Source organism: Gossypium hirsutum, chromosome A10, assembly GCF_007990345.1.
Source record: "Gossypium hirsutum isolate 1008001.06 chromosome A10, Gossypium_hirsutum_v2.1, whole genome shotgun sequence".
In the NCBI taxonomy this organism is placed as follows: Eukaryota; Viridiplantae; Streptophyta; class Magnoliopsida; order Malvales; family Malvaceae; genus Gossypium; species Gossypium hirsutum.
Window position 1 is genome coordinate 59196829 of NC_053433.1, and position 20470 is coordinate 59217298.

Genomic DNA, 20470 nt, shown 5'->3' on the forward strand with positions numbered 1-20470 from the left:
GATATTATGAAATAAGGACTAAATTATAAAAGTGGTGAAATACTAGGGGAAAAAGTGTAAATGTGTTTTAATGAGTGCTTTGGATTAAATTGAATAGAGAGGTAATTAAATAAGCTAAATTTGATTACATATAGATCAATAAAAGCGAAATTTGGATCTAGATCGGGGGGAAAACAAAGTACTTGACTATCGACGTATTTCGCCGTTTTTGCAACCAAGGTAAGTTCGTATGGAATAAGTTTTGTTATAAATGTATCTTAAATGATTTGATATTGTAGAAACTGTGAATATGATACTATGGACATGTTCGACGATGATTCGACAAATGTGAAAATCCTGGTTGAACCTTAGTAATAGATTAGGATACGAATGACATGTCATTAGGGGTTATTGTGATGTTGTGATCCGGGTGCTAGTCTTGTATGTCCTACTAGTGGCTGAGTATACCGGCATGTGTTGCGGTTTCTTGACAGCTTGTGTGAGCAGCATCGTGTAGCTACGTCTTGACTGGCAGTTTGTATGAACAGGCCCGTTGATAGCTCTAGTGTAAACTGTATATGTGATACAAGATTGAGATAGTTTTGACTATATATGTGGCACTTAGGGTGTGAGTTTCTCGTAATCTGATAGTATTCCAAATGGTTCAATGGGTAAATGATAGATGTGGTTGAGTATGAGATTGATTGGAGATGGTACATGTATGTACATGAATAGTATAAGCTTTAAATGGAAGAAATTTGTGAAAGACACGTATAATCTTATGATTGAATACATGAAAGGTTTGTTAGTTAATATGAGTTACATGTTGCTATATTCAATTTATTGAATTGTATATTTATAATCAAATTGAGTTTAATTCATACGAGCTTACTAAGCTATAAAGCTTACTCTGTTTATTTTATCGTGTTTTATAGTGATCTCGAAGCTAGCTTAGATTCGTGGATCGGCGGAGACTTTGTCACACTATCCTACTATCACTTTGGTACTTTGAGATTATGTTCTGGTTATATGGCATGTATAGGATTTATGGTTATTTTAGTTATAAGTTGATAATGATTTTGGTCATTTGAAATGGCTTGTAAATGTTAAATGTTTTGGTTTGTTTATAGCCATGAGAGTTGGCTTGTTTAGTTGATGTGGTTATGTATATATCAATGTGCATATGGCTTGGTTATGTGATTAAAGTTGAATATGTTATGCTTGTTGATACATGACAATTAGGGGTACTAAAAGGTTGAGAATTGAATTTGGTATTTTGTGAGATTAAGCTAGATGATGCAAAAATTTGAAAATGTTCATATTGATGTTTCAAATTAGGAGATTTGATATGGAATTGAATGATATATTGTGTCATTGTTGTGTTATGTATTGGTTAGAGTTGATTTAAATGCTCATTTATGCTATGTTTTGGTACAATTGAGTTTGGTGTAGGTGTGCACATGTTTGGGTGGCAAATTGGCTTGGTAAATAGTCTATTTTTGTCCACAATGGCAGAGACATGGGCATGTGTCTCAGCCGTGTGTGATACACGGTCATGTACACGGCCGTGTGTTCCCTGATGTTGAAATTAAAATTAAGTCAGTATGCTCCACACGGCCTCACACACAGGCACTTGGCTTGGCTGTGTGGCATAAGTAAGTATACCCTACAGGTTTGGCATGGCCTAGCACAGGGCGTGGCACACGGGCATGTGTGGCCATTTTTGGGGCACATGATAAACAGTAATTTATATATATTTTTATCCCAAGCTTAGCTCATTAATGGATGGTTTCTCCTTAGATTTGGTGAATTCGATGCTCCTAATCCGTTAATTTCATGTTCTATACTTAGGTGAGCATAGGAGAGTAAAAAGTGCGAGAAACGGGCCAAAAATAGAGAAAAGGGACCCACGTGGGAAATTAACACGGCTTGGACTTCCTCACACGGGCGTGTCACACGGTCGTGTCCCTTTGGCAGGATCAAACCATGACTTACACGGGTAGACTACACGCTCATGCCTGATCAACAGCCATGACCACGGGCTAGAGTTATTTCACAAAGGCGTGTCTGATGTATGCACGCCCGGGGCTCCCTCAAGTGCATATCAAGATTCAATTGAGCTTCCAAAAGCACCCATAACTCGAGCTTGTGCTAAGCATTTCCTAGAAGCTGTTTTAGCTTCTAATGCAAAACCTTGGTTTGAAACAAGGGCCAATGCTCACAAAATCAGCTTGAAGCAACTATCCAAAGAACCCGTGCATTGTTGGGAAGCTGATCCCAGCTCATTTCCAGCTCCTCAAGCTCCGTCCAGCTCAACTCAGCTCATTTGAGCTTGTTTGAGCTCAACCGAGCTTACTTTCAGCTCGTTCTTTATTTCAATAAATTAAACTAAGTTTTAGTTTTATACTAATTAGTTTGCTACAGCTCATTAACGAAAATCCTAGCTCAAATAAGTTCATTAAATGTTTTCACTTAGTTTGAGATAGCCGAACTTAATGCTACTAGCTAGTCTTTAATTAATGTGTTTAGTTTAGCTTAGCATGATGTTTATGATGCTTAGTTCATGTTCTTAACATGTTCAGCTGAATATACATTAGGATTTAATGTGTTCATGTTTCTTGTAGGTTCAGCCGAATGTATTGAGTACATTTAATGAGATTCATGCACGGCTAGGTACATGGAATATAAGAGTTCATGCATGAATGAATTTATGCATGGTGGGCTGGCTATTGGTGATCCCTAAGCAACCTTTTGGCCAAGAGTTAAGTTCCACAAAGTGACTGAATATATGAAGGAGCCATTAATGCAAGTACATGCATGGCTTAATACATCGTATGGAAGGATTCATGCACAACTAGTGTTCAATGGATGACATTTGAAGGAATTCATGTATTGGGGACGTTCATGCAAGTGGGGGTTATTTTATGTTCATGTATTTGAAGATTCATGGACTGTAATTAAGGAAGAACATGCATTGGGACGTTTCATGCATGTATCATGCATATCCAAGATGTCTATTCAAGTATTCAAGGTACATTCAAGCCTCATTCGGCCAAGGGAGATGTAGGAGTATTAAAGGGCTGCACATTCATGAATTATGGCTTTTCTTCTAGGCTAAGTATGCATGAATGCATCAAGTGAAGCAACATGATGATTCGGCCAATTCATGCACCATCTTCAAGCATAAACCAAATTTTAATACTTTTGTGTGAACATGTTAAATACAAATGTGAATAAAATTTAAGTTAGTGTGAACATCATAGATGCCAAATATCAATAGACATCTTAGGCTTATAAATAGTTTGTTTATTTTTTTGTAAAAAGGACTTTTGCTAATTTGTTAATGAACATTGTTGTTGTAAGGTTGCTTCCTCTCATATCTCGTACAAGTTTCGAAAGACTTATCTAGCTAGTGCTAGTGGCGTCAATTGTCTTTGTTTGAACTTATCACCAATCTTGGTGTGGCGTTCACCTATCCCTCTATTCATCATTTTCACCTTACCAATATAGGAATCGGGGTGACACTATTTAGTGTTGAATCATTCCTGACGTTAAGCTCGTTTTCCATCCCCATCCTTTGAGTTTCTTTCTTATTTTCACCAAACCGAGCCAACTATCCAACACCCACCTTTGCTACGTATAGTCGAACCTATTATTAAACTTACCTTTCTTCGAACCGTTCCGCTTATCCTATTCTATTCTTTTACTTCTATTACTAAAATTCGAGGCACGAACGACTCTCTCGACTACGATAGGGCAACTTAGTGAATTTGACTCAACCACCCGGGCCGGATCACATCATTTGGTATCAGAGCTTGTAAAATAAGAGGCGTCGATGTTCGTATCAAGATCGAAATAGGTTCGTTGTGAAAAAAATTTTGAATTAAAAAAATTCAAGTTGTAATTTTTGTTTTTCTCTATTGTAATAGTGGTATTGTGAAGTATTAAAAAAAGAAGAAAAAATCGAAATTAAAAAAAAAGAGAGAGAAGTGACCAAGTTCTTTTCTTTTGTTCCGATCGTCAATTATTATTTTCACTAATTTTTAACCCCCCATCTCCAAAACGACACACTACACCGAAGAAAATTTTTCTTTTAGCCTTCCCATACACCGTAACATCTTATCCCTTGTAACTGATTTTGAAGCCGACCCCAAAGCACCAAGACGAGTCAAGAGAAACAAACTATGAGGTTATAAGAGTAAGCTTGAGTGGTAAAAGGCTAGAGAGTGTGAGAGCATTTGAGATTTGAAAAAGCCTAAAAGCGAGGAAAACACGAGTGGAGTGCTCATCCATTATTTTCTTTTCGAGTGAAATAGTGAGGTTTGTGGTGAGGGTTTAATCTTTCTATTTTAATTTTTTTTTGTTTCTAAATCATGTTGCGAGAAGAAATTTCAGAATTTTATTTTCAGAATTTGTTGAAAGAGATGGAGTGCATGCTCGATCGAAAGATCAAGCCTATCCAAGAAAAGCGACATCATCGAGCAAGAGCCCAATGAGAGCAAAGTCGAGGGACGGATTCAAGACTATTAAGAAAACAATCGTCCAATGACTATTTTGGAAAAGACCTATATCATGATTCTTTTTCATCAAGGAATTTGAGATGAAATCAAACGAGTTTCGAGTTTGAAGCCTATTACGGTGATGAACGAGAAGGTCCAAGTAAATCTTCGTGTGCACCAAGTTATTCATCGATGAAGAATCAATCTCGAAGAGATGATTATTGTCTGTATGAAGACCCCTCCTCTCATTCTCAGCGAGAAGTTTTTCATTTTGATTCCTTCTTGTATCCTTCCTCTTGTAATAAAAGCGAAAAAGCAAGTGAGAAAGAATTTGAAAGAAAAAAAGAAACAAAAAAATGGTGTTAAAGAAAGCAAAAAGAGAATAAGAAAAAGAAAAATGAAATTGAAAAAGAAAGTGAAAAAGAAAAAGAGAAGGAAAAAGAGATCGAGATCGAGAGTGAAAAAGAATGTGAGAAGAAAAAGAAAATTGAAATAAAAATTGAGAGTGAGTCTTCAAAAGGGATGAGTGAAAAAGAAAGAGAGTTTAAAAATTAGTTAGAAAAGGAAACGAACGAGAAAGATGATAGTGAGCAAGGACAAGTTAGGAATGTTTCTACTAACCCACATGTGAGTTGTCCTTGTGCTGTTTCTCATTTTTAGGTTTCTAAAGTATCATGTGACAAGTTCCCACTGCAATACTTCCCTGATGTGAGACACTTCCATTTGATTGAAAAAGGTAAGGTCGATGGTGGAATCCAACCACAAGTGCTTAAAGGTAAGGAATCTTTAGCAATTGAGCCACGGCAAATAGGTTTGAAAATTGTCAATAAAATTTTCGAAGACTTAGTTTTTAAAAGATCGCCTATTTTTGACATGGCTAATTGCTATCCTTTGTTTGTGGTTGATAAACTCGTTCTAAGTGGAAGTGTGAGGAATTGTTCTTTAGATTTGTTTTGTGATGGAAAACCTGTTGACGTTGTTCGACTAGGTCGACAAACACGAAATATAATCTTGCATGATAACGGGTTTTCACGAAAAGCATTTAAGTTGTTTGATTGTGGTGATTATGTGAATCATTTCATGCCTTTTGTTACATCCTTGAATTTGTGCAAATCTGTCTTGATGAACGTAAAGAGTTTTGATTATTTGATTCTGTATATGCACAATTCCTTTCGGATTGGTTTGTTTGATTTGATGACAAAAATGCAACCTTTGCTACATTTTGGATTGTGCAAACAAACTCGTGTGTTCAAACCTGGAATTTATTATTTTGGTTCGATATGTGGGGAACTCAAGCATCCTAAATTTTGTGTGAATAATTTATGTTTACTTGATGCTTGGACTATGACTAAGGAAATGAAACTTAAAGATTTTGATTATAACTTAAAATTGTTCCTTGATCATTTTATGTGGCTGTATGTGAAATTCAAGTTTCCTCTCGAAAAGGTTTCTCAAGGATCGTGTGATGAGCTTCGACTTCAATACCTTTCTAAAGAAAGAAGGTTTGTCATGACTGGAAAAGGTAAAACTAATCCTTGTTTACCTGCTCAAGGTATGGTTTCTGGAATTTCTATTACATCTTTGTCCAATTCGATTAATGAAGAAAACAATAACGATGAAGATATAACTGTTTTGGTTGATGGACAAAAGATTCTTGATATGCGTGAAATTGTTGAGTTTGACGGTTATTTGCTGTCCAAATTACGTTGTTTAAGTACACAAAAACATGAATTAAATCTTTCTTTTCCATTGTTTGTTTATGACGGATGTATGCAGTTTTTGAAATGTCGCATGAATTCCTGTCAAAGTCACTTTGTTTTGCAAATACAATTTGAGATGCCCAAGCGAACTACGGACATTATGTTCTTAAAACCCTTGTTCGTTAAGTTTTTGAGTTGTGATGAAATATGTTTATTTGATAGTGAAAATGGGATATTGTTACTGTCTTGTTGTAATTGTCTTAAGTGTAAGATGACTTGCTTTTATGACCATTTGAATAAGTTTGTGCTCTATAATGATTCTCAATTGGTTGCAAGTTCTAAGATGTTTTTGCAGCAAGGCATGATGCGATAACTAAACACATTTATACAAGAACGAACAAGTAGGCATCTCTGTTTCAAAATTAACCGGCGACTCGACTTGAGGATAAGTCACTTTGAAGATAGGGGGAATGATGTATGCACGCCCGGGGCTCCCTCAAGTGCATATCAAGATTCAATTGAGCTTCCAAAAGCACCCATAACTCAAGCTTGTGCTAAGCATTTCCTAGAAGCTGTTTTAGCTTCTAATGCAAAACCTTGGTTTGAAACAAGGGCCAATGCTCACAAAATCAGCTTGAAGCAACTATCCAAAGAACCCGTGCATTGTTGGCAAGCTGATCCTAGCTCATTTCCAGCTCCTCGAGCTCCGTCCAGCTCAACTCAGCTCATTTGAGCTTGTTTGAGCTCAACCGAGCTTACTTTCAGCTCGTTCTTTATTTCAATAAATTAAACTAAGTTTTAGTTTTATACTAATTAGTTTGCTACAGCTCATTAACGAAAATCCTAGATCAAATAAGTTCATTAAATGTTTTCACTTAGTTTTAGCTAGCCGAACTTAATGCTACTAGCTAGTCTTTAATTAATGTGTTTAGTTTAGCTTAGCATGATGTTTATGATGCTTAGTTCATGTTCTTAACATGTTCAGCTGAATATACATTAGGATTTAATGTGTTCATGTTTCTTGTAGGTTCAGCCGAATGCATTGAGTACATTTAATGAGATTCATGTACGGCTAGGTACATGGAATATAAGAGTTCATGCATGAATTAATTTATGCATGGTGGGTGGCAATTGGTGATCCCTAAGCAACCTTTTGGCCAAGAGTTAAGTTCCACAAAGTGACCGAATACATGAAGGAGCCATTAATGCAAGTACATGCATGGCTTAATACATCGTATGGAAGGATGCATGCACAACTAGTATTCAATGGATGACATTTGAAAGAATTCATGTATTGGGGACGTTCATGCAAGTGGCGGCTATTTTATGTTCATGTATTTGAAGATTCATGGACCGTAATTAAGGAAGAACATGCATTGGGACGTTTCATGCATGCATCATGCATATCCAAGATGTCCATTCAAGTATTCAAGGTACATTCAAGCCTCATTCGGCCAAGGGAGATGTAAGAGTATTAAAGGGCTGCACATTCATGAATTATGGCTTTTCTTCTAGGCTAAGTATGCATGAATGCATCAAGTGAAGCAACATGATGATTCGGCCAATTCATGCACCATCTTCAAGCATAAACCAGATTTTAATGCTTTTGTGTGAACATGTTAAATACAAATGTGAACAGAATTTAAGTTAGTGTGAACATCATAGATGTCGAATATCAATAGGCATCTTAGGCTTATAAATAGTTTGTTTATTTTTTTGTAAAAAGGACTTTTGTCAATTTGTTAATGAACATTGTTCTTGTGAGGTTGCTTCCTCTCATATCTCGTACAAGTTTCGAAAGACTTATCTAGCTAGTGCTAGTGGCGTCAACCGTCCTTGTTTGAACTTATCACCAATCTTGGTGTGGCGTTCACCTATCCCTCTATTCATCCTTTTCACCTTAACAATATAGGAATCGGGGTGACACTATTTAGTGTTGAATCATTCCTGACGTTAAGCTCATTTTCCATCCCCATCCTTTGAGTTTCTTTCTTGTTTTCACCAAACCGGGCCAACTATCCGACACCCACCTTTGCTACGTATAGCCGAACCTATTATTAAACTTACCCTTCTTCGAACCCTTCTGCTTATCCTATTCTATTGTTTTACTTTTATTACTAAAATTCGAGGCACGAACGACTCTCTCGACTACGATCGGGAAACTTAGTGAATTCGACTCAACCACCCGGGCCAGATCACATCAGTGTCATATAGGTGTGTCCCTGTCGAGCCCAAGTATAACCCTATTTGGAAAAGGTGAATTTTGAGGGCTGTTAGGCATTCTAAAGCCTATTTAAACACCTAAGGAGGCACTGAGGAAGGGGGACACAGAGTAGGAGGCAAGAAATTACTCAAGGGAAGCCGATTGGTCCATCTCAGAAGCGGGATCCATCATCAAGACTGAAGATCTCCCTTTAATTTCCATTCAGGGGTTTTGGGTTTTCTTTATGTTTTGTATTCATTATTCTTCTGAGATGTTTTCTTCTATAATTATGAACTAAACCCCCTAAATACCTAAGGGGAATGAAACCTAAGACGAATCTTGTTATTATTATCTGAATTGTATGATAAATGTTTGACTTGTTCTTAATTATGTGTTCTTAATTCTTGTTTTAATATTCTAGGATATTGATTTGAGTTAATGCTCTTATTTAGAGGAGGAATAGACCCTGTTTAAGAGTAAATTTTTCATAATTAAGTGAAGTTGATTGCACGCCTAGAGATAGGGTGATAAGATTTTTCCGGATTAGGGTGAAACCTAATAAGGGGATCTGTAGATCGAGTTAATGCAACCTTAAATTATATCTGGGACTGTATCTGAATGGGGCAAGGCCCAAACTGAATCTGTAATGAGCTCAAGCCCCAGACTGCAATAGATTATTTCCTGGTGTGTATTTGTATGTATGTTTTCTATTATAACACGTTGAGTTTGCTAAAACTCACCCCTTTTTCGATTTAATTTGTACAGGTAATCCCTAGACTTAGGCAGATCGGTGCAATGGAGGACTCGACGGTTTGGTTTGAATCTGGAATTTTATACTATTTTTATGGATTTTTTTTGCAACTCAACAAATACAATTTTACTAAAAACTAATATTTTTTGGTTTCGAAAATAATTAGTTAAAAAATATTCTGCTTAAAAGACATGTTTTAAGGAAAATAAGCTAGTTCACATTTTTCTGAATGAAATAAAAGCTAATTAACTGGAACCGTTTTTATTTGTCAATCTTGTTTTCAAACCCCATTCCATATGACATCGCTAGATTTTGCCATAATGTGTAGGCCGGGTTTGGGGTGCTTCATTTAGTGGTATTAAAGCCAGATTGTAAAACTCAGCTGTGGATTTGGGTTTTAAAACTTGGTATTAAATAAATTATTTTTAAACGGTTTGAAATATTTTTGACTGAGTATGTGGTACATCGAGTCTCTGACGTCAATCCTGTAAGTGTTCTAAAAACTCTAATAAGTTTTTTAAAATATGATTAGCATATTCTGAAACTACTATAGGTAGTACATTGTACTGAAAACACTATAGATGGTGTATACTGAAAATAGTAGTGAAACTAAAAATTGTAGTAAGACTGCGATTCGTGATAACAAACTCTAAACTTCTGTTATTGTTTTGCATAAAATATCTGCTAATAAATATCAAAATTGTAATTGATTCATAAAACTGTTAACACAGATAAGCTACAAATTCTACGATGAGCACACGAGGTATCCACGGACGAGGTACTAGAAGCCGAGGTAGAGACTGTAGAGGGGCTCGAGCTAAGTCCTCGTCATTAGGTGATATGTCGAATCTGGATACGAGTAAGATACCATTTTTACCCACTATAGAGATTGGGTCTCATAATCGCATGGTCGGGGATGATGCCTTGGAGAGTCGTTGAGCCCAACATTGGATCTGGGGGTAGAGGGTTGGTTACGGAATGACTCCAGTCCAATGGGGCTAAGAGACTTAGGGGTGTCACTGGAGTCACCCCTAACGTGGCTGAGTACTGGATGGAGGCCATGGAAAGAATCATGGAAGATTTAGACTTTACCCCTGAACAGAATTTAAAAGGGACTGTTTCCTTGCTTTGCGATGAAGCATACCAATAGTGGCTGACCATTAAGGAGGGCACTCAGCCCAAACGACTAACATGGGATTTCTATAAGTCTACTTTACAAGTTAAATATGTGGGGGCAAGATACATTGATGTTAGGAGACGTGAGTTTCTAAATCTCATACAAGGGGATCGTTCAGTGGCCAAGTATGAGGCCGAGTTTCTGAGATTGCGCCGCTATGTGCGAGGCATGGTGGTGACTGAATATGAGCATTGTGTCTACTTCAAAGATGGACTAATGGATAGTTTGAGAGTTTTGATAGCTTCATAGAGGGAGCATGAATTTTCATCATTGGTATAGAAGGTGAAGATCACCGAAGAGGTAAAGCGCGCTGAGCGCCAAAATCGGGACAATAAGAGAGGCAAGAATAAGAGGGATTTAGAGCCCTCGAGTTTTACGATAAGGCCTAAGAAAAAGGCCAGGTCTGATGGGTCAGTTAGAGTTGGGGCTTCTGTTACAGCTACTGGGATCACGCTTTGTGGGCATTGTGAAAGACACCATCCAGGTGAATGCTGGAGGATGACTAGGGCTTGTTTAAGATGTGGGTCTATTGAGCATCGTGTTCAATAGTGTCTGCTGAGGGTCGATCAGGTGCAAGCTGTGGGTTCTGGTACTACACGGCCACTAAAGGTAGTTCATCAGCCGCCTAGGGGCTGTGGTTAGGTTAGGGATGGTAACGGCATGGGCTGTAAACAGAGAGCACCAGGTAGAGGTGCTGGGCATACAGAGGTGAGGTAGCCTGCTCTTGTTTATGCTGCTCGTCACTGAGAGGACCAAGATGCTCCAAACATCATTATAGGTACGTTTTTAATTTATAATGTACCTTATCTTGTATTGATATACACAGGCTCTACACACTCATACATAGCTAGTACTATGTATGAAACTTTGGGGACTCTAGTTTAGAGTATTGATAGTGAGGTAACTGTATTGAGTACTTTGGGGCAATCTGTCTAGGTTAGTAGATTGTATAAAGACATCCTGTTAGAGGTTCAAGGGACAGTATTTCTGGCTAATCTGATGGAGCTCTCGTTTGGGGAGTTCAACTTCATTCTGGGAATGGACTGGTTGGTGAAACACTAGGTGAGTCTGGACTGTGCGACTAAGAGGGTCATTTTGAGAACCGAGGGAGACAACAAGGTGGTTGTGATTGAGGAATGTTGGGATTATCTGACTAATTTGATTTCGGCGTTAGTGGCGGAAAAGTTGGTTCAGAAGGGATGTGAGGCATTCTTGGCCTACATAAGTGTTTCGGATTTTGTGGACACTTCGGTTAAGGATATCAGAACTGTGAGGGAATTTTTGAATGTCTTTCTCGGTGAACTATAGGGTTTGCCTCCAAGCTGACAAGTAGAATTTGGGATTGAGCTTTTGCCGGGTACAGCTTTAGTGTCTATCGCCCCCTACCAAATGGCACTGAAAGAGCTTACGGAGCTTAAGACTCAGATTCAAGAGCTGTTAGATCATAGCTTCATCCATCTGAGTGTGTCTCTATGGGGAGCATCGATATTGTTTGTAAAGAAAAAGAATGGATCCATGCAGATGTGTATCGATTATCGGCAGTTGAACAATCTGATGATCAAGAATAAGTATCCACTTCTGAGAATTGATGATCTGTTTGACTAGTTGAGAGGGCCTTCTGTGTTTTCCAAGATCAATCTATGTTCGGGTTATCATCAGTTGGGGGTTAAGGAGGTTGATGTGCATAAGACAACATTTAGGACACGGTATGGACATTACGAGTTCCTAGTTATATAATAGCCCAGAATTGGGTGTAATTGGAACAGAGGTTTCGGGACCACAAAATCTGAGATAGAAATAATTATTTTATGATTATTTTGAGGTCTATGATATGATTGCATGATTGTGTGAAAATTTCGTGAAGAAATTCTATGCATAAAGTGCTCAATTTGAAGTTAGGGACTAAATTGAATAAGTTGCAAAACTTGCATTCTAGAAGTTTCTAGTATGAAATTGCTTTGAAATATTAATTAGGAGGTCTTAAATAGCAATTTGACCAATTTCTAAGTGATGGATAAAAATTGGACATGGATGGAATTTTTGAGAGTTTAGTAAGGAAGGGCATTTTGGTCATTTGGTAATTAAAAGAAATAAAAAGGGAAAATAAAGCCCAAATTGACTCATCTTTTTCATGGAGGCCGAAATTAGCATGCGGGAAGCCATGGCTAGGGTTTTCAAGCTTTCCAAGCTCAATAGTAAGTCCGTTCTAACCCCGTTTTTCAAGTTCTTTACGTTTTTGGAATCCCGGTAATTTGATTAAGCTTATTCTAGCAATAATTTAAGCTAAGGTTCATATTTGGAAAAATACCCATAGGTGAAATGTGTTTATTTTGCTGTTTTATGATAGAATATGAGGTTTTAAATTATGTTAGACAACTTATGCTACTCGGTTTTGAGTGAAAACGAGTAAAATGGCTTAATCAGTAAAAATACCTAATAGTCATAAGTATATGTTAGAGTGAGAATTTGATGTTACCATAGAAGGGAAAAGTGATCAGCATGTCATAAAACATAAGAATAAGGGATGAAGTTTAATTCCTGAGCCTAGGGGCAAAAGTGTAAATATGCAAAATTTTAGGGGCAAAATTGTAATTTTTCAAAAGTTTGAGTTAAGGACTATTTTGAATAGTACATTAATTAAATAAGTAAAATATGATGTTTTAGATCCAGAGAACGAGATTTGAACTTAGAATGAGAGAAAAATAAAAAATTGGGAAAGTTAGTAAAATGGCCGTTTTAGTATCGAGGCAAGTTCATATGTATAATAAGCATTAATTTATGCATGTTTCAATGTAAAATTGATATATTTATTATTATTTTCGAGGTGTTGAAAGTATGTAAGTTGGTATGATAATAATACAGCAATAATGCTGTAATTTATATTTGAAAGTTAAATTTAGTGAATTAATTGAATTATGTTAAATTAAATGATTATGGTGCCAAGTTTATGAATTGATTTAAAATTATGTCTATGGTACATGAAGTGCATTGAATTATCATACATGAATGTGATTTCTATGATTATGGATATTATGGGAAATTGTAAGTTCATATGATTTTTAATAAGGCAATGTGTAATTTAATGTTATTGCCTTGATATTAAATGAGATGTAAGCTTATATGTAAGTAATACATCAATATTACTTGTATTATGATATTTTATAATAATATTGGAAATATGTTTATGGATAATTACTTGATTGGTGAAATTATTAGAAAAGAGAGAGAAATACCGGTTGAACCTTCGAAAAGATTGGATGATACAGATAGTACGTAGCTAGGTCACATGTATGGTGCTGAGTGCACATCATGTGTACAAGAGAGCTACAAGACATTATGATGTAGCTAGGTCGCATGGGTGATACTGTGTGTACACCATGTAGACAAGAGAGCTATGGGATATATGTAGCTAGGTCGCATACGTGGTTCCAGGTGAAGGACACCATGTAGACAAGAGAGCTACGAGATAAATTGGCTAGGTCACATGGGTGGTACTGAGTGTTCACCATGTGTACAAGAGAGCCGAACTATATGATGGGTGGAGCTATATGCTAAAACCACCAAGTATCGAGGATTGATCCAAAGTGTTCAACAGGAGACTCTCTATGTATTTCTTTGCGAGTTTTGTGATGAATAAGTGCAGGAACTTGGTTATGTGAATGATGTGTTCATTAAGTGACCAGGATGTGGTAAGGTTATAAAAAAGTAAGTTATACATGAGGATGGTTTTATGGTGACCTTGTGATCATGGGCCTATACTTGTGATGTATGAAATGTGGTGAAAATGATTTGTGATATGTATGTTAAAATGAGGTTAATACAAAGAAAGTGTGAAAGAGTGAATTAGCAATAAAACCGTTTTGCACAGTAGCAGTGACTTGATTTTGAAAAATCACCAAAAATAGTAGAAATTAAAGCTTAATAAGTCTATTTTCATATAAAAGAAACAGAGAAAGAAAAGGAGTTCTATATTTTGATATATTTATGTTTTTGTGAGACTAGTTTAGAATGATTATGTGATACCCTGTTCTGAATTTAGAAAATCACAAAAATTTGGATAAAAATAATTTGAGGCTTAAACTTATATTTTTAAAATCCCTAATGAGTCTATTTTCAAGATAAATCAACAAGAACATTATCCGAGTTCTGTACTATGAGATAATTAATTTTTAGTGAAGAGAGGTCAGAACTGTCAAAAAGTGAAACAGGGGAAATTTTTATGAATAAAATGTGCTAATTGGCTAAACCAAAAATTATTACAATTTTATGGTGGAAATACTTGTGAGTCTAGTTTCAGGGGAAATTTATGGATTTTAATTTGAAGCTCTGGAGCTCGAATTATAAATAAGTAAGTGACTATGACTCGTGTGGACTGTTTGATGTGAGCATTTTTTAGTAAATTGTGAAATCGTACTTACAAGAATGCTATATACATTAAGGATGTGGAACGGATAGGAGGAGGAGGAAAATAAATATATGTGGAATACATGGAAACTATGGTATATGAAATATTGATATAATGAAATAAATGATATGTGTTTATAAGAAAACGGAAAGAGAATGATATGTACCATGACATGTATATATATATATGACTAGTCTCAGTGTAATGCTTGTTGGGTATGGAGTTGAATCGAAATGTTTCAGGAAAACATGTTATTTTGTGCATCTGAATTGTGATATTTTATAAAGATATGATCTAGTTTTAAATATGAATGCCTGATGATTAAGCTGAATATATTTGGTAAGATGATAATCTTGGTATAAAAGTATAAGTGGTGCTATAATAAATAAAGTAAAATGAGTATGAGAGACATATGTATGATGACATACAAATGCTATGTTTGTGGTGTAATTGAGAATATTTAATCATTAAATGAATACCATGTTATATGCTTTTGATTTTGTATAAGTGTAAGAGATTAAGGTTGACCAAAGCTTGGAAAATAGCCTAGGTATATTCCATACAGGCAGAGACACGACCATGTGTCTCAGCCGTGTATGGAACATGACTTTGGGACACGGGCGTGTGGAGCCTTAAAGCATGAAATTTCCAAGATTTTCGTAAGTTCTCAGTTTAGTCCCGAACCCTTTCTAAAGTATGTTTTGGGCTTCGTAGACTCAAATAAGGGACTATGTGTAAGTGAATGAACGTTTTGAAATATGAATGAAATTTTATGGCCTGTATTTTAGTTTAGTGTTTGTATGTTTGTCCGGTAACGCCTCGTACCTTATCCTGGCCTCGGGTACGGGTAAGGGGTGTTACAAGTTTTGCCTTTTAGATTGTTTAATGTACCAGCGACATTTATGGACTTGATGAACTGAGTGTTCCAGCTCTATTTGGATCAGTTTGTAGCGGTGTTCATCGACGATATCCTGGTGTATTCTAAGATTGCAGATGAGCACAGTGAGCATCTGAGAATGGTATTACAGACTCTTTGTAAGAAACAACTGTATGCGAAGTTTAGTAAGTGTGTGTTCTGGCTATGTGGAGTGACCTTTTTGGGACACGTAGTTTCTGCTGAGGATATCCGAGTGAATCCTCGTAAAATTAAAGCTGTGTTGCAGTGGAAACAACCAAGGAATGTATCTAAAATCCGCAGTTTTCTGGTGTTAGCGGGTTATTATCGACATTTTATGGAAGGTTTCTCCTTGATCGCAGCACCGTTGACTAAGCTTCTGCATAAGGGAGTTCCATTTGTTTGGACTGATACGTAACAAGAGAGCTTCAAGAAGCTCAAGACTATTCTGACTCAGGCTTCTGTTCTGATACATCCTGAGCCCGGTAAGGACTTTGTGGTTTACAGTGATGCTTCACATGTTGGTTTAGGGTGTGTATTGATGCAGGATGGTAAGGTGGTAGCATATGCATCTCGTCAGCTCAAAACTCATGAAGCGAACTATCCGATGCATGATTTGGAATTGACTACCATTGTATTCGCTTTGAAAATCTGGAGGCACTATCTGTACGGTGAGAAGTGTATTATCTACACCGATCAAAAAAGCCTCAAGTATCTCCTCACTCAGAAGGAGTTAAATCTTAGGCAGCGTAGATGGGTTGAGCTGCTTAAGGATTATGATTGCATCATTGAGTACCATCCCAGCAAGGCCAATGTGGTGGCCGATGCGTTGAGCCGTAGGGCTATGATCGATTTGAGAGCGATGTTCGCTCGATTTAGCCTATTCAATGATGGAAGTCTGTTGGCAGAGCTTCAGGTCAAACCGACATGGATTGAGCAGATTAAAGGTAAACAGTTGGGGGATAAGTCTCTCAGGTTGCATTTCGTCAGGTTGAGAATGGTGGCACTACTAATTTTGGGATAAACAGTGATAGGGTACTTTGTTTCTGCGGTCAGATTTATGTATCGAATGATGAGGATTTAAGGCAGTCGATTCTGAGAGAGGCACATGGTAGTCCCTATGCTATGCATCCCGACGAGAAGAAGATGTACCGAGATCTTCGGGAATTGTACTGGTGGCTAGGGTTGAAGCGTGAGGTTACTGACTTCGTTGCTTGCTGTTTGACTTGTCAATAGGTTAAGCTTGAGCATCAATTACCTTCGGGTTTGCTGTTGCCGGTTAAGATACCGTTATGGAAATGAGAGCGAGTAACGATGGACTTCGTTAGTGGGTTGCCTTTGACACCCACTAAGAAGGATTCTGTCAAGGCAATTGGGAGGAGTACTTCCCGTTAGTGGAGTTTGCCTACAATAACAACTATTAGTCTAGCATCCAAATGGCACCTTACGAGGCCTTGAATGGTCTTAAGTGTTGCACTCCTTTATGTTGGACTGAGTTGGGTGAGCAATATGTGTTGGGTTCAGAATTGGTGTCTGAGACTGAAGATAAGGTTAGGCTAATTTAGGATCGTCTAAAAGCTTCTTCTGATAGGCAGAAGTCCTATGCAGATCTGAAGAGGAAGGATATTGAGTTTACGATGGGGAACTTAGTTTTTTCCAAGGTCTCGCCATTGAAAAAGGTTTTTTAAGGTTCGGTAGCAAGGGTAAGCTGAGCCCTCGATTTATTGGACCTTACCACATTCTAAAACGTGCGGGACCTGTCACTTATCAGTTAGAGTTACCTTCGGAGTTGGACCGCATTCATGATGTATTTCACGTTTCGATGTTGAGGTGCTACCACTCTAATCCCACGCATGTTGTTTCTGTTAAGGAGATTGAGGTTAGGCCAGACCTGACCTTTGAAGAGGAGCTGGTTCAGATTCTAGAGCATGATGTAAAGGTCCTTCGATAAAAAGTTTATTCCTTTAGTGAATGTTTTATGGTGTAATCATAGCACTGAGGAGGCCACGTGGGAGCCTGAGGATGCGATGCGTCAGTAATATCCTCATCTGTCTGATCAGGTAAAATTTCGAGGACGAAATTTTCTTTTAAGGGGTAGAGTTGTAACGCCCTAAAAATGTATATTTTTGTTTTTGTAAAAATATAACACAAATATATGTTTACTTTAGTGGTTAAGTATTCTGGGTGTGTGTATGAGGTCCCAAGTTCAAGCCTTGACTTAGGCAAATTTTGGTATTTTTATGAATAAAGCCCTATCTCTGGTCAGTAGGCTTATAGTTAAAAAATGGTAAAAATATATCAAAATGGGCCTGCTGGTCTAGTGGCTAAGGTGTGTGTTGGCGGGTGGGAGGTTTGGAGTTTAAGTCCTTGCGCGAGCAAGGGATTTATTTTTGTTGCTTGGCCATGTGGCGTGGTGGAGTCTTAGTCAAATTGAAATTTCAAGTAGTGGAGTTGTTGTAGGAGGATAGGGAGAGAATTAAGGACATGAGTTACCAGATATCTAGGCATTATCTTTTTGTTTTTTTTTTCAAATTTCGGACTCTTTTTCTCCTTTCTGACATTTTCTCTCTTCTCCCCCACCTCAATTTTTGGTTTTCCTCTTTTTTCTAAATAATAAATCCTTACTGCCAAACTTCCTTTGAATTCCCATTTCGTTTTCGTTGTTTTTCTTCATATTTTCCCCTTTGTGCAAGTGTGCAATTGTATTGTACGGTAAGTTTTCATTTTATTAACTCGAATGTTACTTTGGATAAGGGATTAAGGGGTGTTTTGTTGACTATTTAGAAGTCAATCGTGAGGCGGGAATTAACTTTCGCTGATTTGACTTGAAGTGGTGATCGTTTGGTAAGCTTATAAGGTATGCATTTTCTTGTGTTGTTTGGGCGAGTGGTTTTGGCTTTGAATTCATTCTTAACTTTATTGAACTCTTCATTAATGAGGAATGGTTATTTTTATAGCAGTGAATCATTTCGATTGCTATCTCCCTCGTGTTGAGTAGTGGTAGAATTGTGCGAAGTTAGAAGGTAAGTGATGAGCAGACAAGCTTAGACCTTTTGGTACGTGAATATGGTTTAATCTTAGTTTAAAACCGATTCTAAAGTTGGGATTGTCGATTATAGGTTTTTGGTGATCTCAGGATTGCAAAAGCAGCGAAAATGATACAGGTGTGTACCCGAAATGCAGAAAATAGGATTCAGCGAAAAGCCAAAATTGCTTGCTATCGAGAAATAAGAGAAAATGATGCAAAAAATTGTAGAGAAAGGATATAAGGGTGTTATAAACTTGGAAATCAACATTCTCCACTAAAATAGTTTGCACAACAGCATTACACTAGGTGTTAATTCGAAAGAGATTTCAATTAATCAACCTAGGGTTAGACGTTATTAGTCTCGAGAGAGATAATAATATAACTTAGGGATTTCTACGGATCAAGTTAAATGAATAAATCGTCTGATTCAGAGTCAAATAACAAGTGAAGTCTAGGTGGATTTTTCCATGGGTATTGTTTTAATCAATCGAATTTTCTCAAAAGCTTTTCCCTAATTTCTCTTTGTGCACTTTGAGTTTAGTTAATTAATTTAGGTAAACAAATCTCTCAAATTTTAGGTTAGATAATAAAAAGAAAGTAATTACTAGTACTCTTGGTTCCTTTGGGTTCGACAATCCGGTCTTGCTAAAGCTATACTATTGTTCGATAGGTACAGTTGCCTTCATCGTGATAATAGTTTGTTTCAAGAATGATTAATTATAAATATTTAAAACCTGTCGCAAATATCACGTATCAAGTTTTTGGAGCCATTGTCGGGGAACTAGGATATTAGCAACACTCGATTTTTATTACTTTAGCCATTTTACTTTTATTTCAATTTAAATTTTTATTTTTTTTCTAATTCTTCATTTATTCTCTTTTGACAGGTTTTTCTAGTTTATGACCAGAAGAAACCCGTCAAGACCATTACTGTTTGATAGTGAGATCGATCACATAGTTCATAGAAATCGAAGAGAAATAAGGCGAAGCTTACGATACACAGAGGAAGAGCAAGAGGATGATACTTTTACCACAACCGAAGAGATGGATGAAAACTAAGAAAATCCACTACCTCCTGCGATTGCTGTTAATCAGAATCCTGCTCTATGCACTATGTATGATTATGCTAAACCTTCTTTAACAGGAACTGAATCGAGCATAGTTAGGCCTACTGTTGCTGCAAATAATTTTGAGCTGAAACTTAACACAATTCAAATAATCCAACAATTTGTTCAGTTTGATGGTTTGTAGGACGAGGATCCCAACGCTCACTTGGAAAATTTCTTAGAGTTTTGCGACACTTTTAAAATCAATGGCGTTTCTGATGACGCCATTCACCTTCGGTTGTTTCCCTTTTCGTTGAGGAATAAGGCTAAACAATGGTTGAACTCGTTACCACGAGGGTCAATCACTACTTGGGAACAAATGACCGAAAAGTTTTTATTAAAATATTTTTCGCCGTCTAAAACAACCAAATTATGTAATGATATCTCTTTTTTTGTACAGATGGATTTAGAAACACTTTACGATGCATAGGAGAGATACAAGGACCTTTTGAGAAGGTGCCCTCACCATGGGTTACCACTTTGGCTACAGGTTCAAATGTTTCATAATGGCCTGAATCCTTCGACTCGACAGGTGATCGACGTAGCCGCTGGCAGAACCATCAATAATAAAGCACCTGAAGATGCTTATGAATTTATAAAAGAGATGTCATCGAATAATTATCAGTGGCAAGTCATGAGGACAAAGCCAACAAAAGCAGTCGGCATTTATAACATCGATTCAGTCACCATGCTCTCTAATCAGGTAGAACTCTTGAATAAGAAAATT

The 20470-nt window shown here is 37.0% G+C and overlaps 1 non-coding gene across 1 annotated transcript; it reads right to left on the reverse strand.

The window, feature by feature from the left end:
• Positions 1-20110: 20110 nt before the first annotated feature.
• LOC121209094 (small nucleolar RNA R71) lies at positions 20111-20217 on the reverse strand. The gene has a single exon (XR_005904211.1). It is a non-coding gene; the product is annotated as a small nucleolar RNA R71 (small nucleolar RNA).
• Positions 20218-20470: the final 253 nt, after the last annotated feature.